At 44.7% G+C, this 20,798-nt stretch overlaps 1 protein-coding gene across 2 annotated transcripts in view; it reads right to left on the minus strand.

Annotated features, from left to right (window-relative positions):
* The window catches only part of CDKAL1 (CDKAL1 threonylcarbamoyladenosine tRNA methylthiotransferase), a 2,121,425-nt gene that overhangs the window by 1,623,665 nt on the left and 476,962 nt on the right, over positions 1-20,798 (minus strand). The window lies entirely within an intron of this gene.

Here is a 20,798-nt window from a genome sequence, read left to right on the forward strand (position 1 = left end):
ATGATTTCATAAGTTCAGGAGGTAAGGCCAATAGAGTGGCATAGCAAAGTGTGCGGCAATATAAAATCTGTAGCCCTATTACAAGCAAGTGTAAAAGTCTTCACTGGTGTTCAGGCCTAGCGGTGTCTTGGTGTCAAGTTCTAAAATGTATTTAGTTTCCAGTGCTCGCAGAAGAGCTTCACGGTTACCTCCTCGCCCGAGGGGCAACACTGAGTCAATTAGGAAATACTTTAGAAGCTCAATATTGTTGTCATGGTATTCCTTGAAGTGGCATGCCACCGGATACAATGCATCAATACCACTGATTGCTCTAATGTGCTGGAGTATCCTCTTGTGGACCTGCAACTTGGTACTACCAACATATTGCAGGCCACACGGACACTCCAGCACATAGACCGCAAAGTCAGTCTTACAAGTGAGCATCCTATAGATGGGCATCGGGAAAGGGAATTTTGTACTTAGTTTTGTTAACACCATATCTGCAAGCTTTGCAGCTGGTGCACCTTCTGAATCCCTTACTGGAATTAAGTCATAACGTATTCATGACTAACTCTGGACTGGTCTGAACTAGGGAATCGCACATAGACCGTGCTTTCCTGAAAGTAATCTCAGGAGTGGCTGCCATTAGATCCCCAATGACAGGGTCATTACGCACCAGACGCCAATTTTTCTTAAAGATCTTACGAAGAGCCTGATGCTGGCGATTGTATGTTAAAATTAGACTGGTTGAGTCTTTATCATGTACAGGAGAAACATTGTTTTATTTTTATTTTCCAGGACAACTTGCCTAGGAATGTGATTGGCTTTGATGATAGCCTGGTCAATCGTAGTGGCGGCATAAACTCTAGCCAGAAATCTCACTTTGCTGGCATTCTGTGCTGTGATACATTCTGACTCAGTACTACAGATGCGTCTGATGCGCAGCATCTCCCAGAAGGGGATACTGCGAATCATATGCCCTTGATGGTGACTTGCAGTGTGTAGAACGGTATTGCCTGCCGTGGACTTTCTGAACAACCTAGTCTCCAATTTGTCATTACTAATGAACACCTCGACATCTAGAAAACAGACTATCTCTTGACTCAGATTGCCTGTAAACTGTAGGTTGGGTGTGTTAACATTGATCAATTTGATAAAGTCTAGGGTCTGTTGTTCTGTGCCTCTCCAAATCAAAAAGATATCATCAATATATCTATACCAATGTATCACATATCTGGCAACGACTTCATGGTGTAGACCAAGGAGGACCTGCTCCTCCCACATGCCCATATGCAGGCAGGCATAACTCGGGGAGAAGCAGGCCCCCATAGCAACACCTCTGACCTGTTGGAACAATTGGTTAAGAAACATGAAAAAATTGTTGTTCAAACATGTTGCAATCATGGATATTAACATCTTATTATGATCACACATTTGGATGGGCCTCTTGCCTAAGTAATGATTAATGGCTTTGAGTCCGTCCTGGTAGTATATACTAGTGTAAAGGGATGTAACATCCAGAGTTATCAACCAATAGGCAGAGTCCCATGTAATCTCTTCCAACTTTCTCAGGAAGTCACCCGTGTCTTGGATGAAAGAGAGCAAGGCCCTCACATGTTCCTGCAGAAAGGAATCGATGTAGACAGACGTATTTTCCATCAAACTTTTGCGCGCCGATATAACAGGCCTGCCAGGGGGTTTATCAGCAAATTTATGCATCTTGGGAATAAAATATATTGCAGGGATCACGGGGTGATCATTTTTAAGGAATTTGAATTCATCTTGACTAAGTAGTCCTGCGCTCCTCCAGGCTAGTAACTGTGCGTAGAATTCAAATCGCGCCTGCTTGACAGTACAAATGTCACTCCTCTTGTCGCATTGACAATCTTTATGCTGTTCGAGGGCTTCCGCTAGATACAACTCCCTGGGCCATAGCACCACATTGCCCCCTGTGTCAAGACTGGCGAACTATGATGTTGTCCTTGGCCTGTAGTTTTTTCATGAGTTGGATGTAGCAATTGTTTTGTGGTGTATGCTTATAATGTTCATGCATTGTAGTAGTGTATAATCTTTTAAGTTCCGCAATAGAAAGTTCATGGAAAATATCTATATTGTCATGTAACATCAAAGGTGTAAATGTAGATTCCGGTTTAAAATTAGTATTGCCAGGCATGTTCAAATTGACTGAGAGACAGACAAAGACACACACACAGACACACACACACACACATTCCCCTCCAACCCCACCCCAACTCCACGTTTCCGGTTCCCTGGATACCAACACAAGGACTGGCCGTATTTCTTAAAAGATTCCCTTTTATTATATATTACGATGTCCTGGTAACGCGTTTCGACTGTTTCCACAGGCTTGCTCACACCAATAACGCAATTGTCATTATTTCAATTTAAACACAGTAGGTGTCCGATCATGTTGTTTGCCGTTTCCAATGCAATGGAAAACAGACTACATGACACATTGTATCGAATTCAAATACAAAGAAATGCTTGCCGCGCGACAAAATCTCAAAACAATGTAAAACATTTCATCTGCATGTTTTAAATTCACTTGTTTTTCTAAATTTCTCACAGGACTCAAAATTGCATTATGTGGTTTCTGGGGAATTTCCCTGTGAATTTCATTTTATTATCATCCAACATTGTTTCTGGCAAGTGCCTTACTATATTCAAGCGTCTTGTTAAAAGTTTTTTAAAGTGCTATAACGTGCAAATTTGGCAATGGACATAAAGTACAATTATCTTTATAAAAACGTATTCAATTTCATATGTTTTATAAATATTACAATCATTTAAAAAACCGCTATAAAAATATATATTCTTTCTATTGAGGGCAGTTTCATCCATTTTCAATTGCCTTTTGCAATTTGCATCGAGTGCTAGTGCACCATATTTTAAGGATTCAGATTTTCTTAAGCTAAAATCAATTCATCAACATGCTTAGAAATACTCATGAAGGTGTCATATGTTATTATAACATTAGAACAATACAAGGTCAATCTCTAGAGGGCTAGTGCAATGTGCAAAAATTACATACATACATATATATATATATATATATATTCACTGAAAAAACCATAGGTTTCACACGTTATAGTTAGCGGAAATTTTACTGATAAAAAACCAATGAAATTCCCCCGTTATAGTTAGTGCAGGCAACTATAACTCACGCGACCGCAATCCTCTGCTGATGCTAATACTGTATTTAGACACTTATTTGCCCATGTCTTCTTCCATACATTTTTAGCTATACATATATTACAAATATTTTTTTTTCATAAAGACACATATGTCATCAGCAGAAGATTGCGGTCGCGTGAGTTATAGTTGCCTGCACTAACTATAACGGGGGAATTTCATTGGTTTTTTATCAGTAAAATTTCCGCTAACTATAACATGTGTGAAACCTATGGTTTTTTCAGTGAATTTGCAAGGTTTTTTAAATGCTAATTCCTAACTATAACGTGTGTGAAACCTATGGTTTTTTCAGTGAATTTGTACGGTTTTTTAAATGCTAAGTTACTTTACGCCATTCGTGGCGTGAGCGCCCACTTAACGCAGTTCGTTCCGTGCGCGCACGGTGCGCTTCGCGCACCGTGCGCGCACAGTGAGCACGCGGTGCGCTTCGCGCACCGCGCGCCCACTTTACGCAGTTAGTGCCGTGCACGCACGGTGGGCACGCGGTGCGATGACAAAGCAAGAAAGCACGTCAACAAATCTGTTTCTGCTTTCCTCCGTGACTATGGTATGGGTGCCATTTACCACAACAACTTGCGTTATGACATGCAAGACATTTATAGAGGAGATGGTGTGCACTTCAATGATGAAGGGAACAGAGTCTTCCTCTTGAACCTTAGACTCTGCATCGGTACTTACTTGTAGGTACCACTAAAAAATCATTTCATAAACACAACGGCTCTTTTTAGAGCCCCCTAATATCTAAACACTTAAATCTGAATTTCATTTATTTTTTTATTTTTTTTTCTACCGTACGCTTACCGTAAGCTTACCGTACGCGTACCCCGTGATTTTTTTTAAAATCAATAAATGTTTTCTTTGTACTTTACAGTCCTTCTTTGACCCCCTCACAAATGTAAGGGGGTCTGTAACTCTCCTCATTGCCCCCTTTTCTTGTTTTCACTCTTTTTTTTCTGAGTGAAACACACAAAATGGCGGCCGCCGCTTCCTGGTTTCGGCCGATTCGAATGTTTACTAAGATCTAACAGCCAATCAGAATCGCGCTCGCGCACGCCACCGTACGCGTACCGTAAGCTTACCGTAAGCGTACGGTAAGCGTACCGTAAGCGGGCTCAGATATATATATTGATTTAAAGGCTATTTTCTCAGAATCTACTGAACAGATTTACACCAAACCTACAAAAGGCACTTCCTTGACATAGGGACTACCTCTCTGCCAAATTTCTAGTAATTCTGTTCAGCCGTTCGGGCTGTAGCTCGTTCTAAAGGTCCTATGGAAAAATGCATGGGAAAAACGCGTTTTGGGACCCCCCTTTTATCTCAGCCCCCGCTTGACGTATCCCCCCGAGACTTTCAGGGTAGGAGCGGAGCGTAGCGCCCCACCTATTTTGAGAAATTCGCGAGGATTCATCGACCGGCGCCAAAGTTATTCAAAATAGAATGTTGCGGATTTCCTATGGAAAAGGGGTCCTAACTAGAACTACCTACTGGCGACCGCCAGTAGGTAATATACATACATATAAATATCTTCTGACACGTCTGCTCCGATCCTCATCTCAAGCCAAATTCTTAGTCCCCAGATTTAAACTATCACACATGCGGGGGGTGGGGGGGGGATCCTTTTCCTACCTGGCCCCAGTGTTGTAGAATTCACTCCCCTCATCACTTCGCCATGAAATCAATCATAAGATTTTCCGCAAAGGCCTTAAGACCTAGCTATTTAATCAGTAAATATTGTCCTTTCTGTCGCGGCCTGTCTTAGGCGCCGGGAAACCTCCGGGTAGCTGTGCGCCTTATAAACTTAATTTAATTTAATAATAATAGACACATGTGTATAGAGATATATATATTTAAATCAGTATATCCAGCCTTAGACCAAATTTATACAACCAAAAAACAAAAAAGTCCCCAGAGACAATATGCACTGTTATAAGCCTAATTAATACAACACTTCCCGTACAAAGTGTGTGGTACTTTTCAAACTGCCTGTAGCAAACTGACTGGATCAAGTTATAAGTTAATTAAAAACTTGTCACTTTCTTTCAATACCCATTGTTCTTACGATGTATCAATCTGAATTATATTTTGAAGTGAAGATGTTTTTGTTTTCTGAGCTCCCACTTACCGTTCTTCACTGCCCCACCGGTGCAAACACGGGCTTTCACTTCACTGGAACTTACAGATAACTGGGTGCAATTCGCTCTTGTGAGGCGTTTAGTAGACCGATGGGGAGAAATTATTTAAAGTAGTTCCATAAATTATGCTATGGGCTTCAAGTCCACTGCTCAACATTACACATTATCATGTTCACCCATAATTTAGCTATATCCTTTATACCAAATGCCAAGCGCAGACTGCTCTAATAAAGATGCCTTACTGAGACACTAGTCTTATTCTCACAAATTATTTCTAGCCGCCTCTGAAAACACACACACACACACACACTGGACAGAGCTAAAGTCAATATAATAGCCCAATCCAATACCTATACACTTCTTATTTTGGATTCTACCCTCTAGACTGGCCTGTGGAAGCGCTCAGACCTCAGTAAATGGAAGGTGCCACTCTTGCAGAGGGATGATTCCACAATCCCTTTGCATCCTGTAAGCTAAGATCATATCTTGACTCTAGGGGAAATGTAAATTTTTTTTAAAAAGTTTTTCCTTTATGTAATAGCCTTTAACTCATCTTGGGCTGAGGAGCCACCAGGGTGCATTTTTCGTGTTCAATTCTGTACAGGAACAGTTTACTTTAAATTATAACATCAGCAAGCCTCCCTATGTGTAACTTTCGAATTTGTGATGCCAATTCGGTATGTGCAGTATAATTATTACTGCTATTCTCAGTCATTAGCAGGATTCCTGCACCTATTTGTCAGAAAATAAATTACGACTTGACTTCCAGCGATCAATGCTATATCGATCCTCGAAAAAAGTATAATTTTGCACAAAATTGAACTGCCACAGATTCGCAGCAATTTATTTATTTTTCATTCTTTTTTTAAAAAAAAATTCAGAGTTTTATATAGCACGAACTAGACCCGAGACATCGGGTATCGGAGCGCTTTTACACAAGTACCAGTTTTGTTACAGAAGGACACATTTATTTTTGTTAGTCATGGGGAGATTAAGTGATTTGCCCAGAATCACAGGATGTTGAGCGTCGTTGCCCAGACTCGAACCCGGTTCCCCAGCTTCGAGGTTGACCGCTCTAGTCCTAAGGCTACATCCTCTCGCCAACAAAGCATCTTTGAGGTGTCAAAAGATCATTATTAACATGACACAAAAATACAATCTGAATAGGAGGCCATTTTGGAAGGCTGTACACCTCATTCACATTTTCCAACATATAATGATCCCGTAACTGGGCAATTGTGAGGGCCTGGTTCTTAAACTCTGCAAGATGTGTGTATTTACTTTAGGTGGAGAAGGCCTTGAGTGCAGAAACTTTTATCAGTCCATTTGCCCTCTTCCAGAGGAAGGAGGGTGCTTTTGTGGACTTCAAGGAACCCTGCACAACATATGGGCTTTAGGCGTACGTAATGGGCTGGCAACAGTGTATAAAGGTTGGCAGGCACGATCTTTCAACCTCCATGTTAATCTGATCCACAATCTCCCACATCCACCCAGTTTTTAGAGCTATACTACTACTGAATTCAAGCTGTGATGTTAATATTGGTCTCACTTTGCAGTAAAGACAGAAACTATGACCTGACTGGCATAGAAATGGCACCTTTTTGTGGATTTAAAGTGTAGTAAGTCATCCTTGATGTAGGTTTGAGGGTGGCTTGAGGGAAAGGCTGGCTTCTGGGCTTTTCCCTATTAGCTTGACCACGGATTGCTCACATCATTTGAATCACTTTTTGGGTGTTAGGTGATCAAACTAGATCATGGATAGCTCGACCAAGTGCAGGCTTATGACATCACGGTATTTTATTATAATTATGTTACAATGATGTAAAATTAAGTGTATAGAAACTATACATGTACAGATGGCTCTGACCCTGGCCAAACTGAACATGATAAGATAGATGGGAACTTTATTGGTGGGGAGAAACCGGTATCATATCTCAATCTTTGGCATTGTCCAGATGTATGAGGCTTCCAGGACCAGGGGCCGAATCACAATAAGTGCCCCGGGGGCGTAACGGGCATTTGCGCCCACTTTGCGCGCCCCTGGGGCACTTTGGTATTAGAGAAGGGGGCGCAGACGCTTGTGCGTCCCCTTATAGAATACCAATAGCGCTGGCGCACTTAAAGCGCCAGCGCTACCTTCAGAGGGTGTTCCCTCATTAGCGTAGGGGCGTGCCCTATTCAAATGAGGGAATTCCTTTGACTCTGAGCCCTTGCCATATTATAGAAGCGGGCACAGAGTCAAAGCAGCCCTCAGGAGGCGCACTGTGAGTGCGCCATTTAAAAGGTGGAGCACTGTCATGTGCGCCTCCTGACAGCAGCCCTCAGTAGCGGCTAAAGGGGGTCCCATAGACCCCCCAGACATCCCCTTGCAGGTGGGTGCAGTCACTGATTGCACCCGCCTGCAAGGGGATCTCTATTACCCTGGAAAAGTGCTGGCGGGTGCCGCCTGCACTGTGAAAACACAGAGCAGCTGCTCCATGTTTCCACACAAATTAGTTTGCGGCTGCCCTGGGGGCAGCGTATACATCATAATAGGGCGCATTGAGAATGTTTGCGCCCAGCGCACCTTTTAAAAGGTGCGCCCGGCGCAAACAATCACAATGCATAATACGGCCCCAGATGTACACAGATATCAAACAGGCACCTGGGGCACTGGTTCCATCGAAATCCAAAGCACACGCTTTTAGTAGATGCACCACTCGCTATGACGAGCCAAACAGGTAGCGGAAACAGTCAATTTTGAACATTATCAGCCGCGGTGCGTCCATTGGGGCGTAGGGGCGTAGCCCCACCAGCCCTGCTTGCCCCACTACACACGCGGTGCGTGCTGCTGTGTGCAATGAATTTGAATTGGTAGCTTCAAATGAAATCAATACCGGCCGGGAGTCGGGACATGAAGGGGGTGGGGCCGGGGGGCGAGCACTAAGGTTGAGTGACAGTTTCACCTCACCCACTGACTGACAGCGGCTCGCAATTTGCGCATGCTCGAGTTTGTTTCATGACCAGCACGAGCATGCGCATTCGCCGCACTCTCTGTCAGCCAGCCAGCCACTAGTTGTACTGAGAGGGAGGGGGCCCGAGAGGTCGAGGGTTGCCTCATGCAGCAGCCCCCGTCTCTCGGTATGGGCGAGCCCTATCCGTGCTCTTTAGCCAATCCAGGGCAGGCGCTGCTAATGCAGCGTCTCTGGATTGGCTGAGACAGTCTCAGACACCGAGCGGCACTGTTGAAGGCGCCAACGGACCCGAGGTGGCACGGACCAGGTAAGATTATTTTATTTACCCCCCCTCCCCCGCGAACCCCCTCCCTCGCAACCCCCCCCCCCCCAACCTCCACCCCCAAGATGTAGACTCTCCGCCATTTGAGTTTGTGGGCCGCTTAATTTCATACTCCAACCGTCCCAGGCGGCGGCTCCTCCGGCTTCCTGGAGGTGCCGGGCCAGAAGGACAGCGCACCGGGCCTCAAGCATGTCGCCTCCGAGGGAGAGATGGACTGGCAGGCAGCGAAAGCCTTCTACGAGAGCATGGGCACCAAGAAAAAGCCCCGGCCCGTGAGTGCGGGGAAGAAAAAATGCATAAATAAGAGCGGTATTATGTGGTAGAGAAAGGAGGTGGGGTGGCATGAAGGGGGTAGTGAGGGCGGAGGGATGCGGAAACGGGTGTTGGCAGAGAGTGAACTTAAAGTCTTTTGTGTCGTAGATAGATAAGAGTGGTGGGGAGATGTCATACGGTGAGAGACTGAGTAGTGGAGAAGGGGCGGGGGCTTTGGGGAGGGGGCAACACCAAAGCTTGCGTGGCTTTGAAGGTTTGAGTTTGAGCACATTGAAGACTCTGCTTCCAAGGTTTCAGTTGGCCTACATTTCCATGCTTTCAGTGTGCGTGAGCTCCGAAGACAGCTGCCACAGTTTCACTCTTCTTATTAATGTTTTCAGTGTACCTTATTTTTGTGATTCACGTAGTGCCTTTGAGTGATACCTCATCGCGAATTGAATTTATCGAATTATAGATGGGTAGGAGTTTGCACTCAGAGCCCGGAGGTGAAAAACGTCCCTTGAATTTACTGTTACCTATCTGCTGTAATTATATGTTATGTATGGCCCACAAAATCATCTGCCTTTGCTTGCTACATGCAGGCAGAGGAGGAATGGGGGAGCTATACATCAGTCATGGCTGCTGCCAAAGCAGTGGTGGGTCAGCGGCAGGGGTGACAGGGAAGCAGCAGCGGCAGCTGGGGTGATCCTACCTGTTATTGTTGGACGGGTTGGTCCAACCCGTCCAACAATAACAGGTAGGAAAGCACCGCTCTTCCCTTGTTTCATTAACAGAGGCCTTTCGGAAATGGCTGGTGCGGGCCCTTGTCGCGGGGGCGCAAAATCACGGCACAAATGCCAGGGACCACTGGTCCCTCGCCAGCACTAACTTTCAATTTCCGTCAAACCTTTCCACCCTGAGATCTGACGGCGGACGACAGATAGGTTACCACAGAAACAAGACAGGCCTACTCGGAGCCGGAAAATCCAGCATGTTGCCCCATTGCACTCAACTGGTTTAGAGGCCGAGTTTTTTTTAAACGGTGCCCTGCGAGGCCCATTCGCTAATTAATCGTTCCTAATCTCGAGAATGCCTTTTGCTTTGTTTGTGGTAACTGCCAGCGACAATTCACAGGAAATGGAAATATAGTATTATCTCGTTTTTTCTATGCATAGCGTTATTGTTTTTTCCCCCACTGTGTGCCCATGGTAGATGGCTCTTGATGAGTAACTTTGCTCCTTTCTTTTTAGAGCAACATTAAAAACTTTTTTTAAGGAAACAGTTTAATAGGATGTTTATGCGCTATTTATGAACTGGGATGCATTACGGTATTTAAACCACAAACGAAACTTGACGTATTTGTGTCAGAAGTAATGCTAAACAGCTTATGAAGGGGTCTCCTATACATTTAAATGGATTCTCCCAACCATAGGGTGACTAGAGGTTGAAAATCAAAAACCGGGACATTCTACTAATATAGAAGTAGGACTGCACTTTGCATAGACAGAGGGGCACAGAATGATTCAATTCACAGCGCTCTCCAATATAACACACAGTAGAACAAACAGAGAATGAGGCACTGAGTCCAATGTTGAAGATACTTTTAATTTGTTTGCATAAGGAATATTCTGTAGCCTGCTCACTTTTTCACATGACATTTTATACAGTCCCTCTTGCACGTTGCATTATGGGTTTCTAAGGCCATGTTTATAAAGCTCACATTAACCTCATCTCAGAATGCGAAATGTCCGTGGCTAAAATGCCGACATTGCTTTAGTGTGTCACAAGTGACGAGAACCCACTTGACAGCGATGTCTCGTGCCATTTTTTCGAGGCTAGATAGCCTTGCGAACCCGAGGGCAGTTTGGAGATGCTGTAATGATATTGGTTGAAAGTAAAAGTGCTTCCTGCTGTGGCTACAAAAGATTTGAGAGTTGATAAATCGAAGGCGTGGAAAACATCACTCCAGTCCCATGCAGCACACAGTCAATGGTTTAATCACCTTTTTTGTTGATTCAAATGCACACCTTGGGAAACACTTAAATAAAATGGCGGTCTTTCTGGGTAGATAATTACTTGCCCTCCTTCGTTTATTTGCGGTTGAATGTGGCTCAGGGGGAACTGCATCGCCCCAAGGTTTGAGTGCAACCTGAGGCATGAATGAATAACAATATCACGTCATTGAATGATTGGCAGTAGTATACGCCACATGCCATTATGGGCCAAAACTTTGGTGTTTGACTTTGTTCACCTGGGAGCTACTCAGAGGTCGGAGATAGGATTTTGGGAGCAATCTCCTAATAAAAGGTAAAATGTGAAATTGGCACACTCTACGTCTGATGCTTTGGGTCAATAATTGAATGTTGATTTCTTTTTTAATGCATGTTGTACTTGTACTACTAGAGCCAGGTGTGGCAGTGATTTCACACAGCAGCTCTTGTTTCCAGATGGTTTGACACAAGCCAAATGTAGCTTCTGTGTTGCTTTGTCACTGGTGATAGCAGTGGTGTGTTGCCGTAGGCATATTGGATATAATGATTGCTCTTCTATGGGTGTTCAAATATTAGTTTCCCTGGTATATACTTGCAAGTAAATCCTTTGACTTCATATGATGAGAATATTGTCCTATAGGCATCTTTTCTTGTTTGATGTACAATGCAGCAATGTACATAGCATCTCTTGATTAACCGAAGTGTATGTTTAGTGATGCCAATTAAGCATTATTGTGTTGTAGTTCATATGGCACTGCCCAGTTCTTTTCTGTCCCGATCCTGTTCCATGTTCACTTTCACATGTATTTGGTTTTCTCTTTCGATATTGTTTGCATAGCAACTTTCAGTTCAGCTCAACCAGAATCACAGTAACAGCGCATTGCGCTGCCTCTTTTATATTCAGTATATTGTAAGGCTGTTTTTCTTCCCCCGCCTTTCCTTGTTTTGTTCCCTGTTTTCCCCTTGCGTGCCATTCGTTACTCTAGAATCTAATAGAGTCGGAAGGCCGTAGGGGAAGACTGTGGACTTTTCTTCAAGTTCCTGACGCTCCTGCGGAACGAGCCTGGCAACCATTACACTGCTGTGCAACTTCTTCTACTCTTAGAGCTGAGATTTCCATGAGTCTTATAGTCTGAATTCAGCACCTGAGCATAATAGGACAGAATGTATGAAGCTCTGTGGTAATACTGAATAAGCAGCTACCTATGTTATGCCATCTATTAATGTAATAACTGCACTTTCACAATTGCTTTATTAACCTTCCGGCTTTCTCAAATTTGCTTGAAAATGCACGATTTTTCTTCTTTTTTTTCAAAATTTTCTTGTGGGGGGTAACCCCCCCAAACCCCCCTTTTGGGGTTCGGGCTCGCTCGCTGCGCTCGCTACGGTGCTGTATGCTAATTCGTTTGCGCCCCACCACTTTAAAATCTCACCCACCGCCCCGGAACATTATGGGGAACTTGCTAGTCTCCGGGAACCCTAGAGTGAAACGGTAGTGTTCAGTACTTCCTGGGGATGGAGTGAGTGGCACGTAATCGTGGGGGTGATGGTGAGAAACATTTTGAAGAGTTAGGGGAACAACCCGTGTATGTTCCAGGGGACTTTAAAGAACTTACCTTTGCTACGAACTGGAGTGTACAGAACACAAGTACAACGCACAGCTCGAGAACTGGAAGTCATGAAATGCATAACAGGAAGGTGGACCTTCACTTGAGCTGCTATGGAATGGGTGGAAAATAATCATGAAAGAGACGAAAATGGACAAAGAGAGAGTGTCCTTTTTGTTCCTTCCACATCAGCCAAAAGGTTGAGAGAGTGTAGCGGGGTGGGAAGAAGTTTTATACACTTGTCTTCTTTGCTTTTGCTGACGGAAAATAACTATACGAATGTAATGAAAACGATGCTGCGTGAATGGTATAAAGTACAAAGAACACTTAAAAATGATGTGCGCTTGTAAGACAACTACAACCTTTATATCTCACACTGTATAGTACTTTGGTTAACGACTACTGCTCGTGTGGGCGAAGACCACTTATTTCAAGAGAGTGTGCAAGTGATTGGCATGAGATTGCAATAAATCTTCCTTGCCTCTCCCTCCTTCAAGTCCTCCCTTCTCGCTCTCATTTCACCGAGCCCCTGCCCACTTCTCAGCAGAGATGAAAGCTAAACGTCTGCATTGCACCCTGGAGCCATCCCACTCCAAGTGTACACACTCGAGGCCCGCTGGCACCGAGCACGTGACCTCTCGCTCGCAGCGGGCACGACCAAACAGTTTATTGTTGTGAAAAATCACTATGTTTCAGAGACGAACGTCACTCCAGAAACTAGAGAGCCGGCTTAACAAAAAACACTCTTTGCACGTCACCTCCGAGCCCTCGCGGACAATCACGGAAGTGCATACCTCTGGAAACACAAGGGCTAAATAACATGAAAAACATGACAGACAGCAGCTCGGGTTTGACACCGCGCGTTCTCCAGCACCTTGCTGTTCATGTTCGACTGATACATTATCTCATTTAACGCTACGAAGACCGCAACTTCTAGAAATGTTCCTAGTAACCTCAGTCAGGGCACAAGTCCTCAAAAAAAGAAGTGGGGGGGGGACGCTGACGTCACGGCAGGAAGTGACGTCACGAAAGGTGGATTGCACCATCAGACTCATTACCTCCCCTCGCTCACCCTTTAGATGCGATTGCATCAGAGAAGCCAGCGCGTGAGCAGCGTTCTGAATGAGCTCCGATCTCGCCCCAGAGAGGCCAAAGAGTGAATGTGTGGCTCCATTTGCTCCAGTTATCGAGATCCCGGTAAAATAAGTGGAGGGACGCCGTCCACCCGCGTGGTACCCCGACTCGAGCCCTGACCTCAGTTATGAAAAAGGTCTCAGATTGCAGGGTCAGCACAACTCGATTTTACACAATCGGCATAAAAGGGTGCATCTTGAGATTTACATAAGAATCAGACGTAAGTCTGCAGGGGGAAATAAAACGCGTGGCTCCAGCTAAACCAGAAACCTGGCCAACCAACTGAAGCGTAGGAAACTTTTAACTCCTTTCTACCCTCAACATTCCCACTGGTTGCAAAGGCCGCCTCCACCAGAAAGCCACCCGACAGCAAATCATTAATGTCAAAGTCAGGGCTTTAAGTGGGCCGGATCTCTACGGCACTGAGCACTGGCAGTTTTTAGGTCGAGCCTAGAGCAGCGCATGCGCTGCTTGCTCGACTTTTAGTAAGGGGGTTTTCAAAGCGCTACCAAAGCGCTGGCCTCAAGCTTGCGTGCATGTGTGCGTGAACGCGCGCAGCCGCCATCTGTCTTTTCTCCGTCATGGGTAATTAAGTGCATCGCGATTGCGAACACTTCCACTTTCGGCAATTAAGTGCATCGGGATCGGGATGTTTTATTTTTTTTTACTTTCAGCGCTAGGCACGCACTCTTGTGTTTTTTTAGCAAAGAGCGTTGTTATTCACAGTACATACCAGGGCAGCTTAAATTCACATTTCGGCAAATGTTTTTCCAGCCAAGGGACCATCCCAAAACTAGAAATTCAGCAAAGAACAGCCTGCCTGCCCATCAGCTGGATAATTGACAAAGCGTGCCCGTTTGTTTACAGCCGTTCTACTGTGTGTATACAACAGTCTTGTTACTTGAGTAGACAGTACTTTGCCTACTCAACCGCTGCAGGTACTCATGCAACGCTCGGTTTCAGTTGCAAGCCCAGGCTTCATTGTATGTAGCCTTCAGCCGGGAGCCGAAGGCGGAGCTTACATCACGCAGGCCTGTTCACGTTTCTTCGGGTTTGCTTTGAAGTTCCCCTTTCTTTGATATACTGACTGGTTTACGCAGAGCTGTGCTTTACCAGCCGTCTCGAGCGGGCACGAGTTTGCCTCACTGTGCTTCGATCACACCCTTTGCTGAGCTGACAGTGATTGCATTGTTTGCAGTCGGTGTTTAGTCAGTCTCTCACAGCTTACTTTTTGCTGGTCTTTGATAACAGCCAATCACAGCGTTTTTCCATAATTGCGTGTTCACCACCCCTCGTTGGGGTTTCTTTTCTCTGTGAATTGCTCATAATGCTTCGATGGGCTTACTTAGCTTGTGTGTTGTTCCCACTCTTCGTAGTTTATTTCACACCATACCTTAAGTGTTGTTTGCTCGGAGACTGGCTCCTCCTCTGTGGCTTGGTGAGCTCCACGTAACGTAGTGCATACTGAGTTTAATTTATGTTATTTGCTCCCAGTCCTTGGCTGATTTACGACTTGTCATATTACCTCAGTGAGTTAGTAGAAGCGCAATTGAATCATATACTGAAAATACGGTCCACGCAGGAAGCTTCTCAGAAATCAGTAGAACACTCTAGTTTACTGTGTGTGAGAAACACCAATCCAGGCTGCACTCTTCTTACTGCAGTTCCAATACTTAATTTAAAGACACAAGGCCTTGTTACTGGCTCACAGCTTTAATATAGCATATCACCGAAGGGTTATTACTGGATTACTTTTAATGCACTGCGCCAACAAGGTGTACCTTCCGGCATTTGCTTTGCGCATTACAAGTGTATAAACTAAACCAAGCCATCATTCTGAAAGCTTGGAGGTGCATCATATCTCTAAGCGAAACGTTTGTTGGTATCACCAAAATAACAAGCATTGGCATAGCCAATAGGTGTCTCCTTTGGGACCTTATAAGTGTTTGGTTATCCAGCACAATATCCTTGGTGCAACAACATCTAGTGTTACATGGCTAAACACTTATAAGGTCCCAAAGGCGAGACCTATTGGCTATGCCAATGCTTGTTTAAAGGGGGGCCTCGAAACGGGTCTCTATCGGGCTATGTTTTGTGCCCTGGCACAGGCGGTCCGTATTTTCCAGACTGCAGTGACGCAGGCACAACAATGTGCGCGTGCTCACACTGCTCACTTCTCACTAGTGGAGAAGTTACGGCATGACGTCATGCCAGGAAAGCGTTGTAGGGGAAGGGAAATCTTTGAAAGAGAGTCATTTTCTCTCTGGTTTTCCCTTCTCTTTTTAAAACTCAGGAGAAGCAACATTGTCGTGGTGTCACTAGGGCTTTAAGTGGAAGCTTTTTCACTATTATATACAAGCCATAGTTGCTGCTTATTTATCTTATGCAACTAACAACCATTGACGAAGCCAATAGTCCTGACTTGTTGTAGGTACAATGTTACTTGTTGTATCATATATCTGGATGCAATGACACAATGACAGAACTTGTGAATACTAGTTCACTGATGTGCATACTGCTGTGCAACTCCTTAGTGACACGGACTTGCAGTGCCACTCTATGAACTCATGAGAATGTTGGCGCTTGTTTGGGACGGAGCGCATTGGAGTTCTGCACGCTAAAAAAGAAAAAAATGAGAGATAAAGTTGAAGGTTTTCAAACAAAGGAAAAACGAAGGGTGTGCTTCAGGTTATATCCAATTAACCTATATTAACTCTGTTCCAAACCCTGCTAGAGCACCCCGCTCCAAAATTGGATACAAAAGAATATCGTTACTATGATGTCTTCACGTCAGAGACTTTTTCACCAATTTTGAAGGAGCACTAACCACGGAGGATTTCGCAATGAACTATGACCTTTTATATTCAATTCACATTTACTTTTGTTCGCATCACGTTTCAGCAGTAGGGTCTGTTGAATAACAATTTTTCATGGATGATGGGGAGATGCGATTATTTACACTGTTCCTTTTGTGTTCAATGAAGGGGGTGAGATGTTTATGGCATAACGGGTTTGTTTTCACCGACTGAGGGATTTAGCGGTTGGGTGCACTTTAAGAAGAAAGGCGAGATGCAGATAGCACGTGATAGCTTTGGAACACAGGTGGGAGTACTGGGTTTAAAAACCGTTCCGTTAGAAACAGCTTGATTGGAAAGCATGAAGGAGGAAGGCAAGGGTGTTACGTGAGGTTAAAATCAGGACGTTTTAGCAGGTATGCACGGAGACATGATGTTTTTGTATACGGGTGCAGTTTAAAGAGAATTTTTGCTGAGGAGAAGGGGGTAACAATCAACACTGGATACAATAAGAATATTATTAAGCTTAGCATTGTTTTGTAAAGGGTATCAAGCGTGTTGTTTACCAGAGGGGCATATTGAATGATGAGTAGAGAGAACTGGGGAGGGAAGTGTAACAATGTGCAACAAGGGGTGGTGAACATAACGTTTAAGAGTCACATAAATTACATTTTTTGGTGGGCACAAAGGGGTGGATGGGTCAAATGTTCAATGTAAAATCAATGTGCATAGGAACTGTTAGTGGGTAAACTCATTGAAATATTTTTCAACACCATAGATACCCCCGAAGAAGGTCGTGAGGACCGAAATGCATTGGGTAGAATTAAACGGCTGGAAATCATGAAGTTTCAAAATTTGCCTGTGAATAAGCCTGGATTGGCGATCTCAGAGTATAAATATGCATAAAACATAGAAACTTCAAGTCTTTGACGTGATGGTTGAAAAAAACTGACTAACTTTGGAATAAAAAACGCATAAATCTGGACAAACTTGTGTAAATCGTGGTATACTTGTGAATACTAGTTCACTGATGTGCATACTGCTGTGCAACTCCTTAGTGACACGGACTTGCAGTGCCACTCTATGAACTCATGACAATGACAGAAACAGCACACTATGCTAAGCACAGATTTTTATCTTAGGTGTTTTAAGCCACACCCTTAATTACATTGACCACGCCCCTTTGAGAGACCGCCCCAGTTTTTTCTTCCTACTTAAAGCCCTGGTCAAAGTTGTCCTTTCACCATGCAAGTCGATTGTTGTGCACTAGCAACACAAAGTCCAACCCTTCCTTCTGTGTAGCATTGTAGGCATTTCTGTAGTGCTTACTACCCTTCGTGGGGCGCCGACGCGCTTACCCACACAGCGAGTTACAATGTGTATGGTGTGGTTGGGAGGGTGTTGTTTTTGACTTGAGCCTCTATGAAAAGAGTTGTCATGTCATGCATGATGACCACGAAGGTGCATAAGGACTAACCAGCTTAGTCACAGGGGTAGTGGGAAGCCCTCTGCCCAAAAACAGAGGTAACCGGAGAAGGCCCAGTAATCCATACAGTGAGCTGCATCAGGCAGAGATGCTGTTAGAGTAAAAGGAGCCCATAAGGGCAAGAATGGGAAGATCATTTTATTTTAAATTATTTATTTTATACAGTCTACTGCTGTCCAAATACACCCCATGAAAGAGGAAGGATGAGAACGATCGATCAAGGCTGGCAACCTGAGCAGAAACTACACAAATTTTTAAAGGTCCAGATTCCACCTACTCCTGCTAGGACGAAAGAAGCCACTTTTTGAGCAGGGGTTTACGCCCCAACCCTATCTCCTGCGTTTAGAGGAGGATGAGCACCAGTCAGATGAGCCCTAGGGTCGTGGTTCAGACCCTAGCTAGAGAAGCACTCTGCACATGTGAGGTTGACAGACTACGCGCTTGGGAGGTTGCTGCCCTGACTGTGGAATAGTAGCTCTGCTTGCCTTATGTTATCACGCTGTCTTCACACGGCCAGTACTTTTTGTGGGTCCCAGAGACCCTTGTTCTTTCTAGTTTACTTAATGAGGCATCCTCCTGACCTTCTAGAATTTCTTCTCAGAACAGCTTCCACTTTCATTATAAGTGGTGAAAGATATTTCAGGGCAAGAAAAGCGAGAACTGTAGTGAAAGAGGACTCATCATGCTGCTATTATTTCACCTAGAAGAGCAGCATGGCACTGGTTTGGTAGTTCTCAATTTGTTCAACCTCAACCCAGCTCTTTGACCGAAGTCTTGTTAAAACACTTTTTATATGTGCCTCCAAAATGTAACTTCCCTTCAAAATTGTCTAGTCTCACTCTACCCTTCCCCGCTCATAACCTCTGCTCTCACCACAAGCCAGAGGCCTTTAAACTAAACCATTAGTAGCTAAAGGTTGTCATTTCCTGTCCTGGACAACTCAAAATTCAGCCCTCTGAATGCTCATAGTGTGCGGATTGAGTCTATGGGATACTGTAAATTTGCATGCTCTAGGATAGCATAGCCTTTCCCTGCCTTCATTCAATAACTTTGATCTTGTGCCATACAGACACATTGCAGGGAAAAATTAGACCAGCCCTTACTACTTTTATTGCTTTAATCTGGGGTCCTGGTCAAAGATGGGACCACAGTAAGGATGGTGCACAAAGGCTGCAGCATGCTAGATGATCCGGATATGCCTATGTCATGCTTAGATATAGAGAATTAATTAATTTTAAACAGTGTAACATGTGAGGGGCATAATGAATCATTAATGCAACAAGGTGGTGTCTATGCTACGCTAGAGTGTAATTTGTGTAGTGTGGAATTCGGTCACAAAAAGCACCTTCAGGCCACTTTACATGAGAAATAGGTTTGACCAAGAAGGAACCCTCTAACCAGAGAGAAAGTGGAAAAAAAGAGAAAATTATACACAGTAACAGATTGGGGGCAACCGCTAAGCCATAGACAGTTGTTAGCTACACTAACTAGCTGGAAATGGCCCTGCCGAGATCTCACGAAAACAGAAAAAAGTCTGCAAACAGAAAATAAGAGGGGCCAGACTTTGTATTTTTTAAAGTAGGCCTTCCTGTCTGGGTTCAAGACAGTAATGCTTTTCGAAGTGGAAGTGTGGTGCAGGTTTTAGCGCTTGCGATCGTCTGTGCTCAAGTCTGTCACAGGCTTCATGGCATGAGGTTACCCTGAGCATGCTAGATTCTTGCCTTTAATGCTCTAATCAAGAGCCTTCATGCTCAAAGTTCAAGTAGCAGCAACCACTTCCAATCATAGGTGGACTGATTCATCTGCACTGCTAGCAAAGCTGAACAAGTATTTAAGTGAAAAACAAGTTCTTGTTCAAGTGACCCTCTTCTGGGCTTCCAACCTGCCTACTTTCCCCTCACACGTACCTATTAGGTCTCGCCTGAGCCAGCGCGCATGCGCTGCTCTGCAAGTTCTAGTAAGGAATTTCAACATGGACCTCACGCTCGTGCTTTTTTTTTTTTGCTCACACGCTATTGGCCTTTGCGTGTGTCTTTCTAAGAAAGACAGCACGCAATTGGCCAAAGGCGGGTGCATGTCCCGCCTTCTCTCTCCAATGGCCTAGGGAGCTCGGGAGCGAGCAGCAGCGCGACCGGGTGCCAGCTGCATACCTCAAACTCCTTGCCATGCGCGCGCAGTGCGCTTGTTTTTTTTAGCAGAGAAAGTCTGAGAATTAGTCAAACAGTATTCTGGTTGAATCCCTTCCTGGAAATAAGTCTTGAAAAGCCATCCTCCGCACTCTGTAATGGTTTTGGGTTTTAGGATCACACAGGTCACAAAAACCTACGTTGTACATTAGGAGACCAAACACCTCTTACAAATATGAGTCTAGTCCAAGATTGACTTATGCGTGGTGTTAATTGCTCTGCAGACATCTTGGGGGCTGGCCTCTCTGAGCTGCCTCCTGCGCTTGCTACAATGTAACGAGTACTTGAATCACCCTGCGGCATACTTTCATGTCAGTGGAATGCCTGTCAATGAGTATTATCAAGACACATTCAGGTGCGGCCAGAAGTCATGTGAGTTCAGACTCACAGCTATAGGGTGACTCGAGACATATGGTTCGAGGCTGCCTCCCGTGGCGCCAGCGGACGGCACTCATTTACTTTCAGAATGAAGGAATTCGCTGCAATTGTTGAGCTTTGCTCATGGCGCCCATGAATACCACGTCGCAACGAGCGACCCACCCCGGCCCAACTGGGCTCACCCCGGGCGCTGGAGGCGGAGCTGGCCCGAGCAAGCCTGAGGCAGGAGGCAGGTCACCAGAAGCGAGGCAGGCAGGCTTTTGAAATGCAGCTGCTCTCGAGCTGGCCGCGAGTAGCCCATCGCTGCAATTGAATCATTTCATCAAGTAAATGTGTGCAGTGCTTAGCCCTGGAGTCACTGAGGGA

Source organism: Triturus cristatus, chromosome 5_2 (assembly GCF_964204655.1).
Source record: "Triturus cristatus chromosome 5_2, aTriCri1.1, whole genome shotgun sequence".
Lineage (NCBI taxonomy): Eukaryota > Metazoa > Chordata > Amphibia > Caudata > Salamandridae > Triturus > Triturus cristatus.